Source organism: Gopherus flavomarginatus, chromosome 20 (genome assembly GCF_025201925.1).
Source record: "Gopherus flavomarginatus isolate rGopFla2 chromosome 20, rGopFla2.mat.asm, whole genome shotgun sequence".
NCBI lineage: Eukaryota > Metazoa > Chordata > Testudines > Testudinidae > Gopherus > Gopherus flavomarginatus.
Window position 1 is genome coordinate 22,206,259 of NC_066636.1, and position 10,532 is coordinate 22,216,790.

Genomic DNA, 10,532 nt, shown 5'->3' on the forward strand with positions numbered 1-10,532 from the left:
GAGAGTCCCTAATAGTGCAGATCTAATGCAGCCCTTCTGCCTCGAAAATTTGCTGCCAGCTAGTTACTGCCTGTGCCAGTAAAAGTTCCTTTGACAAAAGAGCAGTCAAAGCTGTGTCACTGGCAGAAAGCTCCCCTGCTTGCTCCATCCTGGAGGGATTCTCCACCCCTGCCCTGATCCAAGGTGAGGCTGCGGGAATGCGAGTTACTGTGCTGTGGCTGGATCCCACAAGCTGGGGCGACTGAGTGGGTTCAAAGCAAACCACCTATCAGGCCAGCTTTTCTCCTGCTCCACTGCCCTTCCAGAACCCCTGCCCGGCCTGACATCTCACTGTGGGATGGGGGTAAGTGCTGCATTGCAAAGGGCCCATCATCTCCCCTCTGCTGCTGCTCATGAAGGGGCGAGGGGCCAATCTAGCTGGCCTGGGCAGGAGAAGATTTGGCCATTTCAGGCCCTGCTCGTGCCTAGTACAACAGGAGTGGTTCAAAGACCCCTGCTCCAGCTGCACCAAGCCGTTTGCTGGTTGTGTGGACTATTTGAGCAAGACTATGTAGGTTCCTTCGCCTGGGATTGCGGGGGGAGCAGGGATTCTCTACAAGAAGTTTGAAACGAGAGGCAGAAAAAAAAATCCCGTTGGCCTTGAGAGTTTTCCCTGAATTTTCTTTTTCTTTTTTTTTTTTTTTTTGGAAAAAAATGTCCAGGGGCCTCTCTGCAATTGTGCCCATCCCTGTGGCAGCTGGGTGCTGATCCATAATGAAGGGTCACACCACGTTCCCCCAGCAGCAGCATCCCAATCCTCCACCCGCTATCATGAACCTTGTGACAACAGGGGAAACTGAGGCCCAGAGACTTGCTCGGGGTCATACAGTTGACTGGTGGAGGATCTGGGGCTGTTGGCTGCAACCCCCGCCTCCCAGTTAGCTGGAGTGTTTGGGGGAATCTCTCTTCCCTGGCCAATCTCTGGCTCCTTATTTTCCAAACAAGCCCCCCCCCCAACACTCCGGCCCTGGTCCAACCCCATCTCGGTTCAGTTTTCAGGCTAAATATTTTGAATGTAACAACCAAAAACAAAAGTGAACCTGAGCCCAGCCCCTCGTGCCTGCGTGGGGCCCGGCAGCTCCCACCATGCCACCACCCTGCCTGCAACCCAGCCAGGGCAGCAGTGGAAGGAGACAGGGCCCCTAGGCGAAGGTGGGACCACTTTGGTCCTGCCCCTTGGCTGGAGTTTCACCTGGCTGCACTTGGGGCGGGCGTGAGGCAGCTCCACCCAGCTGTCTGCACCCAGGTCTGCTGTTCGGTGCACGCTCAGAGCTCGACTGCTCGCCCAGCCCTATGCATGCAGCATGGAAATGGGGGAGCGCAGAAGCTGGGGGCTTTCTCCTTAAAGCCCGGAGTGAGGTGAATCGAGGCCAGTTGCAGTGAAGGCCAAGGAGCGGCGCTGTCCCTGCCGGTCCCCTGGGAATGAAGTGGGAGGCGCTGGGGTCCCTCTGTTCCCAAGCTCTGCAGCCAGGGTGGCGCCTGCTTTCCGCCCCATAAGAGGAGCTGCTGGGGGCGAGGGGGTGTGTGCATTCTGCCTCACTTTGGAGAACAGCCGGGGGATTTTCTGTTCACTGACCATGGGGGTGGAGAAGGAGACAGCAGCATCGTCGTCCCTCTACCGCCTGCCGCTTGGGATAGCTTTGCTGGTGCTCAGCCTCGTCCCACTTGTGCCCGCGCTGGCCACCCCTGGAAGTAAGTTTCCCTAGCCTGGCTAGCAGACCTCGAAAGTCCGCTCCTGGGTCGCTGAGAGAGACTATACTAGACTGGCTGGCTGGGGGTGCGTGGCCTCAGCAGACGCTCTCCTGGTGGAGCTGTGCAGGATGGGACGGGTGGGTGACCCAGAGGCGAGGGTTAAGGCAGCGGGCTGGGTCTGCAGACGCAGTGGGGGGCTAGTGGATGGAGCACAAGGCTGGCAGGCAAGAGATCCTGGTTCCTGTTCCCGGATCTGCACCTAACCTGCTCCATGACCTTGGGCAAATCCCGTTAGAGCAGCTGGGCCGGGTCAGCCCAATGGTCCATCTAGCGTCTAGCCTGTCTCGGGTGCTTCAGAGGGAATGAACAGAACAGGGCGATTAGGTGATCCAGCCCCTGTCATCTGGTCCCAGCTTCTGGCAGTCCGAGGTTTAAGGACACCCAGAGCACAGGGCTGCATCCCTGACCATCTTGGCTAATGGCCATTGATGGACCTAACCTCCAGGAACTTACCTAATTCTTTTTTGAATCCAGTTATGCTCCGGGCATTCACAACATCCACTGGCATTGAGTTCCACGGGTTGTGTGTGTTGGGTGAAGTACCTTTCTCCTGTTTGTTTTAAACCTGCTGCCTAGTAATTTCAGGGGGTGAGCCCTAGTTTGTGTGTTAGGGGAAGGGGTGCCTCTGTGCCTGTTTCCTGTCTCACATGTGTCTTCTGAGGTTGTAAGCTTTCCTGGAGGAGAGATGGCCTCTTGCTGTGTATACGTCCTGCACCCAGCACAATGGGTGCTTTAATTCTAGGTGTGACTGTAATACAAATAGCAAAATAATAATGGACCTTGGGAGAGCGGGGGACAGGTCCCAGCTCTGCTGCTGACTCTCTGTGTGACCTTGGTTAAGTCACATTGTTGCTCCATGCCTCAGGTTCCCCATCTGTAAAGTGGGGACAACCCTCCTCCATTTGCTGGTCTCTACCTGGATTGTGACCTCTCAGGGGCAAGGATTGTCTCTGACTGTTGTGTCCGTGCAGCCTCTAATAAAATGGGGTCTCCAGGTCGGCACGGTAATTTCGAGCTGGGATCTCAGGAGCGAAAGGCGTCTGCCTGCCTACAGCCTGAGCTAAAAGAACCCATGCTGCGCTCTGCGTGGCCCAGCTACCCCTAGGGGGGAACAAAATGGCCCATTGTAACTCCCAGTCATTCTCCCATAACTGCAGGGCTCTCTGCACCTTCCTTTGAAGCAGCTTGCGCTGAGTAGTAGGAGACGGGATACCAGGGTAGATGGGCCCCCTGCTCTGAAACAGTCTAGTAATTTCCAGGGTCCTTTGTTGCTAAACACACTGGAATTTCACCACCAATTAATGCTGAGTCCCTCATTTTTCAGTGTAAGGGTGAAACAGTGTCCCTGAGAAACTGGCCATTTGACTTCAAAACACAGAGACACCCCCCGCCCCCAGGTTCTGGAGCAAAAAGGAATAAGCAGGAACTTTTGGGGCAGGGTGGGGGGTGGTAGCTGCTTATTTGGGTTCTTACTGGGCTTTTGACTGGTGATGAGAAGTTGATCTGGTGGGGCAAGGAACGCAGGAGTCCAGGCGATAAATAATTCAGGTTTGCAGGGAGTCATGGAAAGAGACGTGAAAGTGGAAAATTGTAGCTAAGATGGGGCTGGAGGAATTGAAACAAAGACATCAGCGGGGCTGCGATCAAATGCAAGAGTTTAACCCCTGCTCCTCATGCTGCGCCCGATGCAGTGAAGTGAGGCAGATCAGAGAAAATCCCAAACTGTCTCCTGGAGATGTGGGGAGCAAGGCGGGATGGGAATAGCTATTTCTGGGCATATGGAATGGAAAGAGAGGCCATTGCAATCCGGTAAAGACCCCTGAGCTCTGCTAGAGCGTGGCCTGCAGGCTGAGAGCAGGGGGGTGGAAATCTAGACATCTGGCTCCTAGCCCTGGCTTTGCCCGGCCTCCCTGGCAAGTCCTGTCCCCTCCCAGTGCCTCAGTTTCCCCATCTGTGTAATGGGGAATGATACTGACCCATCTCGCAGCGGGGGGTGGGGTGGGGGGGAGGATGAACTAATGATGAGTGTGTGGGGAGCCCTTTGAGAGTCTCAGGGGGATGGGTGTGGAGCAGGACTAAGGGCTGTTATAAGGGGTGGGGGTGTCACTGGACCCCAGGGAGGATGCAGCCACAGCGGTTTGGGGATGGACGGCTCGGTTGGAGCAGTGGCCTAGGAACACAGAATGCCGTGCTGGGTCCTGGGGGCTGCTGCATAATAGAGAACGTGGCTTTTGGGGCTGGGGCTTTTTATTACCTACCTATTTATTGGGAGCCTGTCTGCCCAAAACGCCAGGACCTGGGGAGAGAGCACCTCTGGAATGTCTGTTGGGAAGATGCCAGTGCGCCGCCAGGAGGACGCCATGCCCCTTGTGACCCTGCATGGGAGCTGTGTGTTTCCCTAATTCCAGTCCCACGGGAAGGCTGCTGGGTTCTGAGCATCTCCCCCCAGCTCCTCTGCCCCCTTGGTGGGAGGTGAGGCAGGATCGGGGCCTCAGAGGAGTGACTCAGGCATGGCTGAGTGTGCTGCCTTTCCTGCTGGCTGTGGTTTGTGGCAGGGGCAAGTGAGGCAGGGACGGATGCCCAGACTCGAGGGGGGGCATCCGGCCTCACCAGTGCAGAGGAGTGTGGGAATTTTTTGCCATTCACATCAAGAGGGCCCAGGATCTCTCATCTGGGGCTCGCCTCGCTCTGAGCAGCTGGCTGATGCCAGTGTGAACAGACCTGCTGGGGCGTCGTAAACAGGGAAAGCAGCTGTGGGAATCGCTTCTGATTTAGGTGAGTGTAAATAGGAGGAGACTTGGACCCTGTTGGGCCAAATGGATTAGCCAGTGGAGCTGGGGATCTGACCTATTGACTCCTGCCGGGGGAAAGAAAAGCTGGATCAAAATCTCAGCGCTGGTTCCAGATCCAAGCTTCTCATGGCATGTGCCCTGCGCTCATTACCCTGAGACAGGGGCCGCTGTAAAAAGCCCGATACAAACCCTGGATGGGAACTAGCCCCAGTCTGGGGGGTTGAAACCCCATCTTTCCCACAGTGCCTGGGCCACTATAAGAACGGCCCAAAGGTCCATCTAACCCAGTATCCTGTCATCTGACGGCAGCTAGTGCCAGGTGCCCCAGAGGGAATGAACAGAACAGGGAATCATCAAGTGAACCATCCCCTGTCACTCATATATAATAACTAGTATCCCGGCAGCCCTACGTGAGCTCATCACCCATTGTGCTTGGGGCTGTACGTTCCAACTGTAAGAGACGATCCCTGCCCTGAAGAGTGTATGGTCTAAAAGCCCAGAGAGACAAAGGAATGATTGTCAGCTGGGGTTACGTGTGGGGAAACTGAAGGTCTGATTCTCTATCGCTCTGCATTTTGTGCAGCCTGCTTTGCTAACTCTGTAGCCGGCTGTAGGATAACAGGCAATTTTAGTGACTAGGCTTACAGGGAGTTGGGACCAGAGTAAGGAATTGAATCTAGATCTCTTGATTCGTCAGCCAGCATTTTAACCACTAGGTCGCCCTCCCTCTTTAGTGTCAAGCTGTAATCTTTCCTCTGGAGTTTAGGTTCAGGCACCGTCTCTAATGTCCTTGGCGAGTTTCACTGCAATACTGTAGAGACGTGGGTTACTCCGGGAGTTAGCTAGGTGACCCTGGAACATTTATATGTCATTCTACTATGCGTTTCTCTGGGGGACGGTGCTGGGCAGGAGTTCCTGGAACAGAGATGCAATCAGTGGCCTGGCCCTAAATTACAGTATATAAAAATATCTGGTGCTTACAACCTTCGGGGACAATTGCCTGCTGCCTCGCACGTGTTGTCTGGATTTATAGTCAGGGAATAAAAGGACCTGAAACACCTTTTGTATTTGCAAACAGAGAGGAATCAAATAGCAGCACCTGGCATCTCCTTTTGAAGCTGCACAGATTGTGTTGGGGGATGAAAAGCAAAGTGTCGATGAAAAGAATAAAGAAAATTTAGTCAAAACACAATCTGCTGGCTGGTGAGCGGGGGGACCTCGAGCGTCTCACCTGCTCTGGCAGAGGGCAAGGGGGTTAATGAATGACCACAGTAATAACAGAGCTGCAACTGAAAAGCGTGTTTGCTCCAAACAGAGCTGGGAGGTGGCTCCAAACTACTGGCTCTGACATGTGTCACCGGCAATGCCCGCTGAAAGTCGGCTGGTGGCGGGCCCGAAATGTGAGGCAGAAAGAGCCCGGCCCTGCAAAATGGGATAAAGGTGAAAAGAAACGTGAGCTCCGGCAGCTTTGCTCCGTTGCTCCTCACCCCGGGTTGGCACATCCACCTGGGCAAACTGGGTGCAACATTGCCACCAGCCCAGCCCGTGAGCTCAGCGTCTGCACTGGCAGGAATGGCCAAAGCTGCTTATTTCCACCGGCGGAGGAGCAGGCAGGGAAGGGTTTTGCACAGGTGTAAATGATAGCCCGATACACAAGGCAGGGGAGAAATAAAGAACCATCAGCCAGGAGGCGGCTCCCTTCCAGGCGCTGACAGAACATGGGGTTTGAGGCGGGCACGGGAAATAAAGCCCTTAAGTTATTGCAAGGTTCCCAAATCCCTGAGCCATGTGGTTTGAGCCTTGGCCTGCTAAACCCAGGGTTTGTGAGTTCAATCCTTGAGGGGGCCACTTAGGGGTCTGGGGAAAAATCTGTCTGGGGATTGGCCCTGCTTTGAGCAGGGGGTTGGACTAGATACCTCCTGAGGTCCCTTCCAACCCTGGTATTCTATGATCCTCCCTGCTGAAGCTTTGGCTGCTGCCACTTCCCTCTGGAAGAGCTTTCCTGGCAGGTGGTGTGTTTAGGGTTGAAGCCAAGTTCACTGTGTTTGATTTTTGGTGTTTACTGTAAATTTTGTGCTGGAAAGCAGGCTGCCCTAAAAACTGTTCTCTCGGTAATAACCTGGCGTCAGGTTTCACTTGCCGTGTGAACGGGGAGCGGCCTAGGTTTCTGGGGCCAGAAGGGTGCTCGAGGAGTTTGACCGCCTGCGAAACTCAGGGGGGACTGGCTAGCCATGGGGATGACGTAGCCCATCATGCAGTGCTCTCTCCTGACAGCCCCCTAGACGAAGCTACTGCCCCACGGCTTGGTTCTTGATGGAGCATTGCATGCTGGGAAGTGTGGTCTCCATATGTCCCCGTTGCTCTGTCAAGCTGGTGACCAGCATGTCGCTTCCATGCCGAGTGGCAGGATGGGATGACATGGGGTGGGTGGCATGCAGCTCCCTGCCTGCTGGTGTCTAGTATCAGACCCTCGGCGAATTTCCTGGCCAGCGGCCGGACAGGCTTAGGGGCCTGCAGAGTTGGACGTTGGCCTGTTCTGAGCAGGAGAGCGTTCAGGCAGTTTCTTCCAGCAAGGAACATTTATGGGAGTATCCAGTATTACAGTCCGATAGGGCTTAGGGGACCCCCAGCTCCAGTCCCGGGGACAGTCCTCACTAGCAACTGGGTTCAGTCCTCACATAAGAATGGCCAGACTGGGTCAGACCAAAGGTCCATCCAGCCCACTATCCTGTCTACCAACAGTGGCCAATGCCAGGTGCCCCAGAGGGAGTGACCCTAACAAGCAAAGATCAAGTGATCTCTCTCCTGCCGTCCATTCCCACCTTCTGACAAACAGAGGCTTTACACATCCTGGCTAATAGCCATTAATGGACTTAACCTCTATGAATTTATCTAGTTCTCTTTTAAACGCTGTTCTAGCCCTAGCCTTCACAACCTCCTCAGGCAAGGAGTTCCACAGGTTGACTGTGCGCTGCGTGAAGAACAACTTCCTTTTATTTGTTTTAAACATGCTGCCCATTAATTCATTTGGTGACCCCTAGTTCTTATATTATGGGAACAAGTAAATAACTTTTCCTTATTCACTTTCTCCACGAGCAACCACCAGGCTGGTGTCTACAGGCGTCTCAGCCAGGGGGAAGAGGACAGCAGAGCCGCTGCGCCTGGCAGGTTATGGTGCAAGAACCGGTGACCTCTGCAATTGGCACCTAGTGCCCTGGGTCATCTGTTGTCTCCTCTGAGCAGACCGGGCTGAAGGCTCTGTTGAAAGACATAGTAAACGGAGTGGGCCTCCATGACAGGTCTCAGAAGGGTAAAGGACACGGGGCAGTTGTCTGGAATACCTGTGGTGGGCTAGCTCCCTGGTGGATGCTAGTAGGGGAGAAATGCACTTCTGGCTTGCTTGGGTTTTTTGAATGTCCATAATTCTCATAATCCATAAATGTGTCATAATGTGCTCACCTGACCTTAGTATACTTCAGACATTTGACTCTGTAATGTGAATGGTTAGACGCTAAATAACTCATTTGCGTTGCAGTTGCAGACGAGCAAAACCTATTCCTAAAAATCATATTCTGTTTGACCCTTGTTTTATGTGAAGGGGCCCTGCTGGTTTAATAGTGGTGCTGGGACCAGTGCTTAAACTTAATCCGAATATGTGATTTTAATGGATTTGGTTTGGTTTTTTTTTTAAAGTCACAAGCACAGAGCACGTGCCAGAATCAGTTATTCAGAGCGTTACAATAGGACATCGAGGGTCCAGCCGAGACCAGAGTCCTGTTGTGCTAGGGGCTGTACATAGCAAGACAAGATAGAAGTATTGTCCTAACTGGGAAATGAGGCATCAAGAACCTAGCCCAGGTTCGTGCAGGGGAAGTTGAGGTAGAACTGGGAGTTGAATTGAGGATTGCGTGATGTCCTGCTCAGGGCTTTATCCCAAAGACCACCCTTCCTCTAATTGATTGGGAAATGTGTATATAAAACCATTGGGCAACACATCAGAAATGCCTGTGTGGGACAGAAAGTGCACATTCTCTGGGCGTGGGGTGTTGAGAACATGCTGTGTTTGTGTGTGTCCTAGTGTCACACACACCTATTTAGCAATGCTGGCCTGGGAGAGGGGGGTTAATGAGAATAACCTCTCAGGAGGTTACTTATCCCCCTTGGTAAATATCAGCCATGGGAGAGAGATTAGAGGTGCTTGGGGATGAGAAAATCAGATGCCAGGGAGCTCGGATGGTTGCTACCAGCCAGATGAGGCTGGAGCAGTGTGCTAGCTAAAGATGGAGCTGCGCTGTGAAAGGCAGGTCGTCAGAGGGGCTGGAACTAGGAGTGCTGCTTCACCCCCTGGCTGGAAGTGGTTTCCATCCTAGGCAGGGTTTGCAGTTTGGTTCAATGGCGCTCTGCACCTCCTTTACACCAACTGTTCCAATGCCCCTTCAGATTGGGTGGTTTGTATGTGGAGAAGAACCAACTCAAATGTTTCCACTACACTTTTTTCCTGATGAAAAAATCTCAGATTTTCTTAGGGTGGGTGGTGTCGAAACTGACTTTTTTCCACTGGGAAATGTCTTTTTTTTTTTAATGGAAGTTTTGATTATTCCCACTGGGATATTTTGAAACAAAACAAAAGGTTTAGATTCAAGATGACTTATTTTTTTCCCAACACTGGAATGAAAAGGCCATTTTTTTTTCAATATGACTCAAATTTTGATTGGAATCAAATTAAAATGAAAAAGTTTTGTTTCAAAATTTCCCAGGGAAAAATTTCATTTTCATTCCAAAAATTTTCCTGGAGGCAGGGACAGGGTGGGGAAAATAAACCCAAACACTTTTTCATTTGGATCCAACATGGAGCTTTGGTGCTGCTCATTGTACAGGTAAAGGCCAGCACCACAAAATTCAGACCATTGTTGCAAACCGCTCCCTCCCACTCCAAAATTTAGGTGGTTTGGGACCTGAGCCTTTGGTTCAGCATATAATGATAATATCACCATATTGCTTTTTATCAGTAGATCTCAAAGCATTTTACAATGGAGGTCAGTATCATTATCCCCCTTTGACAGGTGGGGAAACTGAGGCAGAGGGGTGACTTGTCTAAGATCTCCCAGCATCAGAGTTGGGAATAGAATCCAGGTCCCCGGTGTCCTAGCTGAGTGCTCTAACCACTGATCCATGCTGTCATATGTTACCACTACACTGTGCAGACATATTTTATGACCATCTGTGCCCATCAAGGTTTGGGTGGAGGGAAATGCAGGGTGGGTGGACGGATCGTGGGTGAGGGGGAAGCGGCTGGATTATAGAGGTGTGCCAACAGCAGGCTTTAGGGAGGAAGGTTGGTTTTTGGTTAGAGCACTGGTCTGGTGCACAGGAGAGCTGAGTTCCGGTTCCTCTTCTGCCACAGGCTGCCTGGCTGACTTTGAGCAAATCACTTAATACGAGTGTTCCTCCATTTGTAACCTAAAGATAATCACCCTTCCTTTGCCTGTTTTGTATCTTTAGATTGTAAGCTCTCTGAGGACGGGAATGTCTCGCATGACACATATGCGCAGCACCTTGCACAATGGGACTCTGATTTTGGTGGATCAGAGCCCCATGGGGCTGGATCCTCTACATCAGGGGTTCTCAAACTGGGGGTTGGGCCCCTTCAGGGGGGATCAAAAGGTTATTACATGGGGGGTCTCAAGCTGTCAGCCTCCACCCCAAACCCCGCTTTGCCTCCAGCATTTATAATGGTGTCACATACATTAAAAAGTGTTTTTCATTTATAAGGGGGGTCACGCTCAGAGGCTTGCTGGGTGAAAGGGGTCACCAGTCCAAAAGGTTAAGAATCACTCACCTACATGCTACTGTGATACAAAGGGGAGGGGGCTGGTGCACAGATCTCCCACTGCCCAGGGGGTTGGGGCTCATCTTGAGCTGGCTGGAGCTCCCAGTGCACCTTGGCCT